The sequence below is a fragment of the Pteropus alecto genome, unplaced genomic scaffold, assembly GCF_000325575.1.
Source record: "Pteropus alecto unplaced genomic scaffold, ASM32557v1 scaffold108, whole genome shotgun sequence".
In the NCBI taxonomy this organism is placed as follows: Eukaryota; Metazoa; Chordata; class Mammalia; order Chiroptera; family Pteropodidae; genus Pteropus; species Pteropus alecto.
The window spans coordinates 446,585-456,123 of NW_006441946.1; positions in this window are offsets into that span (position 1 = coordinate 446,585).

The window sequence follows — 9,539 nt, forward strand, 5'->3', positions numbered from 1 at the left end:
AATTTGAGACGAACCCCTGGGACACCCTGTCAGGAAAGCAAGGAAGCTATCAAAGACTCCTACGATCGAGTCGCAGGAGCAACAGTAAAGGAAAGGGACTCCCAATGGCAAAAGGACAATATGAGGATCAGAGAGACTGAATGGACACAAACACAAAAAATCCATGACAGCTCAATGCACCGCCACCACACTGGCCACCTTTCTGAAGAGCACCGGGGTTGGGACACGATGAGCCTCCCAAGCAAACAAACGGCTGGGCAGGGCAAGCTGCTCCCCACTCAGGAACCACGGCCAGTGAGTGGACAGTAAACGAACGACAGTGATAGAAACCAAAGCACTGGGACATCTGAGGAAACCGCGAAGGCCATGACGACAGACACCTGCCAAGTCACGTGAGGAGCTGCCAGGGAACTCCGAACCGCTGGCTCAGACGGGTGATGGCTGAAGCCACTGTTAGATCGTATCACTAACGGTGGGACAAGGTCCTACATTCTTCTTGATGTGATGAAAGAGCACCATCTACGAAATATTCTCCCAAAAAAGAACCTCATTCAATCGAACCGCCAGATCTGACTCCCAATTTAAAGGAAATTCTGGGACAACCCATGTTAAATAATAGCAACACAAAACCATTAGCTAAATCCAAAATGTGGGACACTTTATAAGACAGATGATCTCATTTTTATAGCAAACATCTGAGACATGGGAAAATGAGGGGATTTGTATTGCTACAAAATTCAAAGGCTTTAACCAAAATAAATTAATGTAATGTGAGAACTGCATGTGCATCCAAATTCACATGAATTAAATTTTAAAATGACAGTTCTGACAGGAAAAACTAAATGTTACCTAGGTAATAAAAGATAGTATAGAATGAGTATTAATTTTGTTGCATGCAATCGAGGTGCTGTGGCTGTTTATTTTTAAAGGTCTTAAGGGTAAGACATAAACTAAAAGAGTACGGATAAAACTATACATTTGGAATTTGCTTTAAAATGTGCTAATGTATTTTTTTAAGTGTAAGGAAAGGAAAGAAACCAAAATACAAGAATGCAGTTCACTGATGCAAGCTGAAAAGGTGGGCACATTGAGGACCGCTGCGCCGGCCTCTCTACTTTCTTCCTCAATGAAAGGAAAAAGGGATCTCTAACTAGGATGTAGTGTAAACAGACGTCTAAAATCACATACTGTCTTCTATCAAAACTATGTAAACCATTTTATGAACAATGCTCATGGCAGCTTCAGCAGATAAAAAAGAAAAATAATGGAATATATTACTATTATTTAAAACAGTCACAAAAATTACATCGGCTAAAAAAGCAGGATGTAAACTACAGACGGCATAATTAGTTATGTTTTAAAAATTCACATAACTTCGTGAAAATTTAAAAGCAAATGACACTAGAAGTAAATACACCAGATGACGAACAATAAAAATGTTAAAATTCAAGGATAGCGTGTTACTTTGTTTCATGCCTGCAGTCTCAACTTTTTGAATAACAACTTATGGGGCTTGCTGATTCCACGTCTACCAAGCAGCCCCCTCACCCTGCAGGTCGGCGGTGTCTTTCCTAGAGAAGAACGAGCACTGACCCGGCAGGAAAAGCATCTAAGTCCCTTCTCATCTGATTGTCAGTAAAGATGCTAAAAGTGTCATTTGGTCATCAAGCCATTTTCCTGTGAAACTACACTACTCATCTTGTTCTCCAAGACCGAGTCTCAAAGTGTGGTCTGGGCTCCGTCAGGGGACCCAGAGCCCCACGTCCAGGTCCAGGGGGTCGAGATGGTTTTCAGAATAATGCCGCGGTGTCATTTGCCTTTCTCACTCATTCTCTCCTCACGAAAGTGCAATGGAGTTTGGGTGTACTATCAAAAAAGAACATGTAAAGTTAAACGAAAAGACATTTAAAATACCCCTCACTTTTCCAACTATGTATTTGTATGGGGCCAAATTTTCTCCTCATACTTCGACCAAAATAACGAACGCAGAAGCAGATGAGAATCCCCCGAGAGTCTATTAAATCGGATATTAAGGGGAGGTGCAAACATATGAAACGATGCCGCTCTCCCCATTAAATTAAGATTACTGTCTTTTCATAAGCAATGTTATTTATATTACATGTAATAGGTCTGTTACTATTAGGAAAAAAAAAATTACCAAAATGTATGAGAACCACTGACATAAAGCCAAACTAGTCCTCATGGACAGACACCTGGCATTCTTGGATGGGGACGGTCCGTGTTCGCAGGTAGGGGACATGCCACTCTTACAAAGGAAATGCTCCCCAAATCCATCGAGAGTGTCGATGCAAGGCCTAGCAAGATCCCACAGGCTCTTTTTGCAGAAATCGATGGAAACCGATCCCAAATTCCTATGGAAATGCAAGGGATCCCGAATAGCCAAAACCATCTTGAAAAGAACAAAGACGGAAGAGTCACACTTCCCGATTTCAAAACTTACCACAAAACTAGAGCAGTCAATACAGTGTTGTACTGGCACAGACATACAGATCAATGGAACAGAACTGAGAATCCAGAAATAAACCCTTACCTTTATGGCCAATTAATTTTCAAAAGGGTGCCAAGACCATTCAATATGGAAAGAATAGTCTTTTTAACAAATGGTACTGAGACAACTAGATAGCCACATGCAAAAGAACGAAGCTGGACCCCTACGTCACTCTCTTTATAAAAATTAAAATAGATCAAACACCTAAGTGCAAAAACTAAAACTGCAAAACTCAGAAGAAAACACTGGAGTAGATCTTCGTCAGCTTGAATCAGGCAATGGCTTCCTAGATAGGACACCAAAGGCACGGGCAACGAATGAAAAAATAAATTGGTCTTCATCAAAATTAAAAACTTCTGTGCTTGGAAGTGCACCATCAATAAAGTAGAAAGATAACTCACAGAATGGGAGAAAATTTCTGCAAATCGTACATGTGATAAGGAACATATATCTGGAAAAAAAGAATTCCCAAAACTCAGTAATAAGACAAGTTAAAAAGGGGCAGAGTCTGAATCGACATTTCTGCAAAGAAAAAATACGAATGGCCAATAAGCACATAAAAAGATGCTCAATATTATTAGTCATTTGGGAAACACAAGTGAAAACACAAGATGCCACCTCACACTCACTGGGATGGCCACAATCGAAAAGAAGACAAATGCTGACAAGGATGTGGCGAAATCAGAACCATCCCACATTGCTGGCGAGAAGGCAGAACGACACAACTACTTTGGTAAACGGCTGCAAAACATTAAACATGAGTTCACCTGAAAGGGGTCCTTTCCAGCTCTAAGACGCCCTATAACAACTGCTTTATGACGCTTTATCTTGCTTTGGGGAGGACGATTATTTGGAACACCATTTTAGCTAGGATTCTTATGAAAACACCAAACAAAACAAAGAGTTTAGACAGTCTCATTAACCCTCTGGCTAGAAGTGTGTCATCTGTTAAATCTCTGACAAACTCGCAACAACCACTCCAATACTTGGTTACAAAGAAGCCAAAATAAAACGTTATTTGAAACAAGTGAAGCAATATGAAGATGAAACATCCTCCTTACTTTGCCTGTGGTTGTAATAGTTATTTTGTAAAACAAAGTGCAAAGTTGAAGTCGGGAGTTCCAGCCTTCCTGCCCGCCCCGCCCCCGAGTATAACTCTTTGCCCTCAGCAGAGACATTCTTTTTCCAAGAGAAGAGCATCCCGAGGTAGCCACACTTCACCAGAGGGAGACTGGGGAAGGGCTGACGGCCACCTCAGGCGGATGGGCACAGGTGCACTCAGCTGGACGAGGAGGTCACACGCCGGTGCACGGGCACCGCCCACGCACTGCGCGGTCTCCCCCGTCAGCAGAGCAGTCCCAGCAGCAAGAGCTCGCCTGCTCCATTCTGCTGCATAGTCACAGTCACAGTGAACTTAAAAGGGACCTGGCGTCTGGGGCCCGCAGCCCCTTCTGCAGCCACTTCATCAGCCACAGCAGGCTGTCGGCGCGGCCTGCGGCCTTCCACCTACCTTCCCTGGGGCTTGTCCCCGCCTCCCTCACTGCCCAGCTGTGTCCGGCTGCCTTACCCGGTACCGAATTCACTAGTGGTTTCCTGGTGAGTCTCTTGCTATGGAGACACTGAGCCTGTGAAATCTCTCCTATGAGTGACGGTCGTCCAGCACCTTTGTCAGCTCGTTTCAGTTAGATCACAAGTGCACTCACTAATAAGCACACTGCTGCCCTCAACAAGTGTGGGACACGCTGAACCGGCCTTTGTAAGCACAACTCAACCGGTCGAAGAGACAAAGCAGACTGTGGCCCAGGCCCCTGCGCTCCCCAGGGGAGTGGCGCACCTGGGGCCCTACCTTCCTCCTCTGGACCCTCAGTGCTGCCCTTTTGCCCTCGGCTCTGAATGGCTTCAGCTAACACCAGACGCTGAATTTCGGGGCAGCCAAGCAAATTTCAGGCAAAGGTTTTTTAACCTACAGACTCCTCGAATTCATTCCCAACCCCCACTTCTCATTTAAAACAAACAAACAAGCAAAAACTGACAATCGATCCATCTCCAGGAAAGATGGAGTATCATCTACCCAGCTGGCCAAACCAGAAGCCTGCACCCGAGCCCTTCCCCTCAGACAGGCCCACATCTTCCTGTCCGTGCTATCCCAACTGCCAGAACGACTGCCCCAGCCTCCTGGGGCCCCAACCCACCCACTGCTCCTGAAACAGGAGACTCCCCCCACCCCAGCGCACACCCCTGAGGGCCTGCTCCAGGCAGCCGAGATGTCACTCCTGTCCTCCCCACAGAGCTCGGGGCGTAAACTCTTCATCCCCAAGTGACACAGCGTGCCAAATGAGTCCCGTCGTCCCAGCACTGCGAGGGCAGGCCTACACCCACCGCCTCGACGGCCCTGTCTGACACAACTCCTGAAGGAGCAGAATCCCGGCCAACACGCGTTTAGTCACTTTGTCTTTCGTGCAATAAACATGTGGAAAAAGATCCCTAATATTTGAAACATAAAACTCAGAAAATGAGACAAATTCAAGGAAGAGCTCCTGTTGGGACATATTCCAAAAGATGCGTTAGTGGGGACGGCAGTGCTTCTAGGTGAGGGTAAAATTACTGTGCGTTTGTTTTCATTTTATTTTAGTCTCTAGATTTGGTGCATGTAAACATGTGTGCGTATATTTAAGTGCACCTGGGATCTAAACATACAGAATGGTTAAATAGAAAGTAAAGGTAACATTAAAAATTATGTTTAATTATCAAAACAACAAATCATTGAAGAAGTTCCTAAGTGGCAAACACATGCTAAAACTCTCATTTGTACTGAAGGGAGAGGTCAAAGACCCTTTCGAAATCTGTTGAAAGCCAGGAGCCCTTTCACTGGAAAAACAGACACATACTAGCAAAGTTAAACACAAACGCAGAAGTTCAAGGACAGCCTCCTCCCACCCCCAGTCCATCTCTGAACAACAGGCCGGGAGTCTGAGGAGGAAGTTAACCCAGGTCTCCACTTCTCCAGGTGGTGACGCGGGGCATCCCCATTTTCCGTGCTGTGGGCATGTTTAGGGTGTGTGCAGCCAGAGCACAGGCTGTAAAAACCGCAGTCGCACTGCCACCAGAGATCCAGAGGCCAGACCTGGGCAGTAACGAACTGCCACAACGCACTCGGAAAACGACAGCCACTGCATCCAAGCACAGTCTAACTAACCACTGTCAGACGTTAGCTGTGACAGCGGAACACACTCCACTTTTCCAAGGTGACAAAGCAATTACTTTGTACTATAAAGTAAAAATACAGTACAAAGCAATTACTTTGTACAAAGCAATTACTTTGTACTATAAAGTAAACATACAGTGAATTTGTATTTGTAAAAATACAATGAAAAATACAATAAAAAATGCAATGAATACCCCCCCCTAACATAAAGTGTTCCTTACAAAAGTGATACTGCATTTAATAAGAGAATTTAAGTTCTACAGTAATGAATTCAACAATATTTGACTTGGATAATCTGCATGATATTCCAAAGGCATAACACTTCTCCACTGTATAAGCAACTGGGTCAGAACAGCTACACCAATTAGGATTATAGATGAACAGATGACGAACCTAAGAGCATCACCTTAAAAGTTCCAAGCAAACCATCAGAATCAGTTCCAATAATGTTGAATTACTGTTCGGCCTTGCGATGTCGGATATTCCTGACCTCAACAATCGTCAACATAAAAGCTATTAAAATTTTCTGATGCTAAGCTATGCTGTGTGGCTAGCCCTCAGCCCTATCAGTCACTTGGACCTGAGAGGCTACACAGGACGCCTACGCTTTCCAACGGTGTGATTTGCAATAGATTTGGAAGCAAGGAGCTACACAGATCTCATTTTCTGCTCTTCCCTCATTTTGTGATGTAAAGCAAACTGTCGCCAGGCCTCACTTTCCCAAATAATAAAACAGGTGTTCTGAAGAACAGATGGGGGGAGGGGTAAGGGTTACGGGCCCTCCAAATTACAAGCCAAATACACTGTTTGGGTGGAAACTGTTGACTCTGCATTCATTCCTCAATTCTGCAAGAGAGCTGCAAGCTGTTAAATCGAAATCAGCGGGTAGCAAGCAACAACTGTTGAGGATGGTAAACTAAGGGCAAGAGAGGTGGCACAGTGCTCACAGCAAGTCACTGCTCCCTCTACAGAAAAGTGATAGGTACGGACAGAAGTGCTAATGTTGCCTGGGCTTGAACATGGAGCCCTACGCCAGCAGCATGGCTACAGAGGTCTACAACAGAATGCTTCAGGAAGGAAACCACTAACTCTATATGAACTTCCCTTAGACTATTTCTCAAAGAAAACATGTAAACTGCAGTCCACACACATGAGACAAACGGAAAGAACTGTTAGTACCTTCCTAAATGGATTACAGCTAATAAGTCAAATTATCGAAAATGACAAAACTCATAATATTCCTGGAATAAATACTTTATTTCAATGTTTTAAAAAGCATTTTAAGGGCTGCTTTAAGAATCCTTTTAAAAAAAAAAGGAAAATGCTGACTTAAAATCTATAGCGTACAAAGTTAACGCTTTCACCAATTCCGACTTTCCTTTTGAAATTCTACTGTTAAGCACACACCTTCAGGAGTATCCCATGTGAGTTCCATAACTACAGTGCAATGAAAACTGAACTCAGAGAAGACACCAAAGTTAGTCTTCGCTCTGCCACCACCTAACTGACTGCAATTCTAATTAACTCTACCGCTGGGGGCTTCAGTTTCTGAGTATTTAGGGCTCTAAAATCCTAAGACTACAACTGCAATATTGCACTATTTTTCTGATGGGTATTTGCAGAAACTAGTCATCGAATAGCAGTTAATAATATAGACCAAAACTCAAAGTCTCAGAAAATGACTGTCCTACTTCAAAGTATTGTTTCATTCACACCAAACACTATGGGAACAGTCAAAAAGAATTAAAGGCTTCCTTCTCAATCTTCTAATTCCAGACAGGTGACAATGACACTGAGAAAAACAAAATATTCCATGCGACTGGATTAAGGCTAATTAAATGTATTGTTAATTACCATTAAACATTTGGTAAACATATTCTTTACGAATTATCAATAAACATCCCTAATCTCAGCCCTACACAGCAAATTGTGAACTGGAAGTTAATGATCCAGCTTTTAATTGCCCGCTCCTAAAATTACCTACTAACACAATTTGTGGCAATATAATGACTTTGGGAAAACGTCTGATCCATGGCTTTTTATCTTAAGCTGCAATCTTGTGGTGCCATAAAAAACGTATACAGAGTTACAGGCTGAAAACCTCCACAATAACAATCAAATGCTCTCTCAATATGTTGAACTTGAAAGGAAGACGCCCAGTGCTGCGGGCCTGACTTCAATAGTAAAACTCATGGTCATTTAGGATCTCAAAGCGCTCTCTGCCAGAAAGCATTTCACTCTGAACTGGAGTTCCGCCAGTCACAGAGACTAAATGCTACGTGCCTGGACGCCCTGCAGTTATACCTGGCAATTCTATTTTCTCCTTCCAGTCCCCTGAAGCAGTGGTTTAACTCTCCTGCACTGAGTCCTGAAAGATAACAATTTCCGAATAACAGGAAAACTCATCGACACATAAAAGAAACAGGAGGAGCAGGTGAAAAACTAAGGGACACAGGCACAGACAGCAACTACTGTCAACCGCCTTATTCGTCGTGCCCTTTGGTCTTCACTGACTGTCCTCCCCCAGACATTTAAGGTGTGTGAAGGCAAATGTCGCTGACTCATCAGTTACTCATTTGCACAGTGGCCTGTACTCTGAGTGACCCAATGAAGGGAAACCGGAAATGGATAACGAGTATCACTGAAGATTCAGATATTAATCAAAAAAGACCATGGACCTTACAATAATGTCAGGGAAAGTTTCATCCAAAAAAATGTTTTTGAATTAAGCTTCCAGACTAAATGATAACTAGCATATTATCAATTGTTTGAATGTTGGCATTTACCTGCTAAAAACACAAGTAAAAGAAAAATGCTTTTGCCTTCCAAACGTCTAGAATTTTTAAAGGTGACTTTCCACAGGGACTTCAAGTCTACTTTTAAAAGGTTCCTGGTATTCTCCGACTATGAGGAGTTGTGATAAGCCAGGCAGCAACGGATTACAGTACTATATACAGTTTGTGTGGAGGTTATGTGTAAATGGTAAGGCAGAAATCACACAGATGGTAAAATCTCCACAACGAAAACAGAGATACTGCAATGTAATCAACAGAAAAGAAAGTAATGTTCGGAAAGTATGAAATCTTTAAAGAGCAGTTTTTAGAGGACTTGATATTTTCAGAATAAAAAATATCTGAAAAGGGAATGTTGAACATGTTCAGAGAGAAAGAATAATCATTGAGGCAACATGTAAATATCTATCAAATTGGTCACCGTCTTAATCCCTGCCTGAATTTGGGCTTTGACAATAAAACAAAGCTTTCTGAGTCCCGAAAACAGAATGTTCTCATTTTTCAGAGGTTTCTAAAAAAGGAATCTTGTTAATTAGTCTGCCTTAATAAAAGCTGAAACAATTTAAGCACCTGACAAACACCAGCAGATTTAAGGCTTATTTCAAACGTATTTTTTAAACATACATGCTATGTATAATATAAACGAAAGGGGTTCTGAGCATGCTGTTCCTCAATTAGACTGGGGCTCTCCACCTGGGGGCCAAGTAATACCCGTCCAGGTGTGCCCACTCCTCCCCCTCCACGCCACTCCCCATAAAGCAGAATGAGCACTTTGAAAAGGCAGTTCTGGTCCTATAATTCTCCTGTGTAAAACCCTGTAACTGTTCTTAGGATACAGAACAAAATTCTCACCTTGGCCAGGACCTCACAGACTCAGCAGGATCTAGCTCCGCCTCTCCCAGCCCTTCCCCCTTCCGTGGCCTCATTCAAATTCGTTCCTCCAAATCGCTCTGCCCTCCCCAGCAGAGGGTTGTCACACTTACCCTCTAGGCCTAGAAGGCTCTCTCTTCCCCCACCCCACCCCACCCTTCCT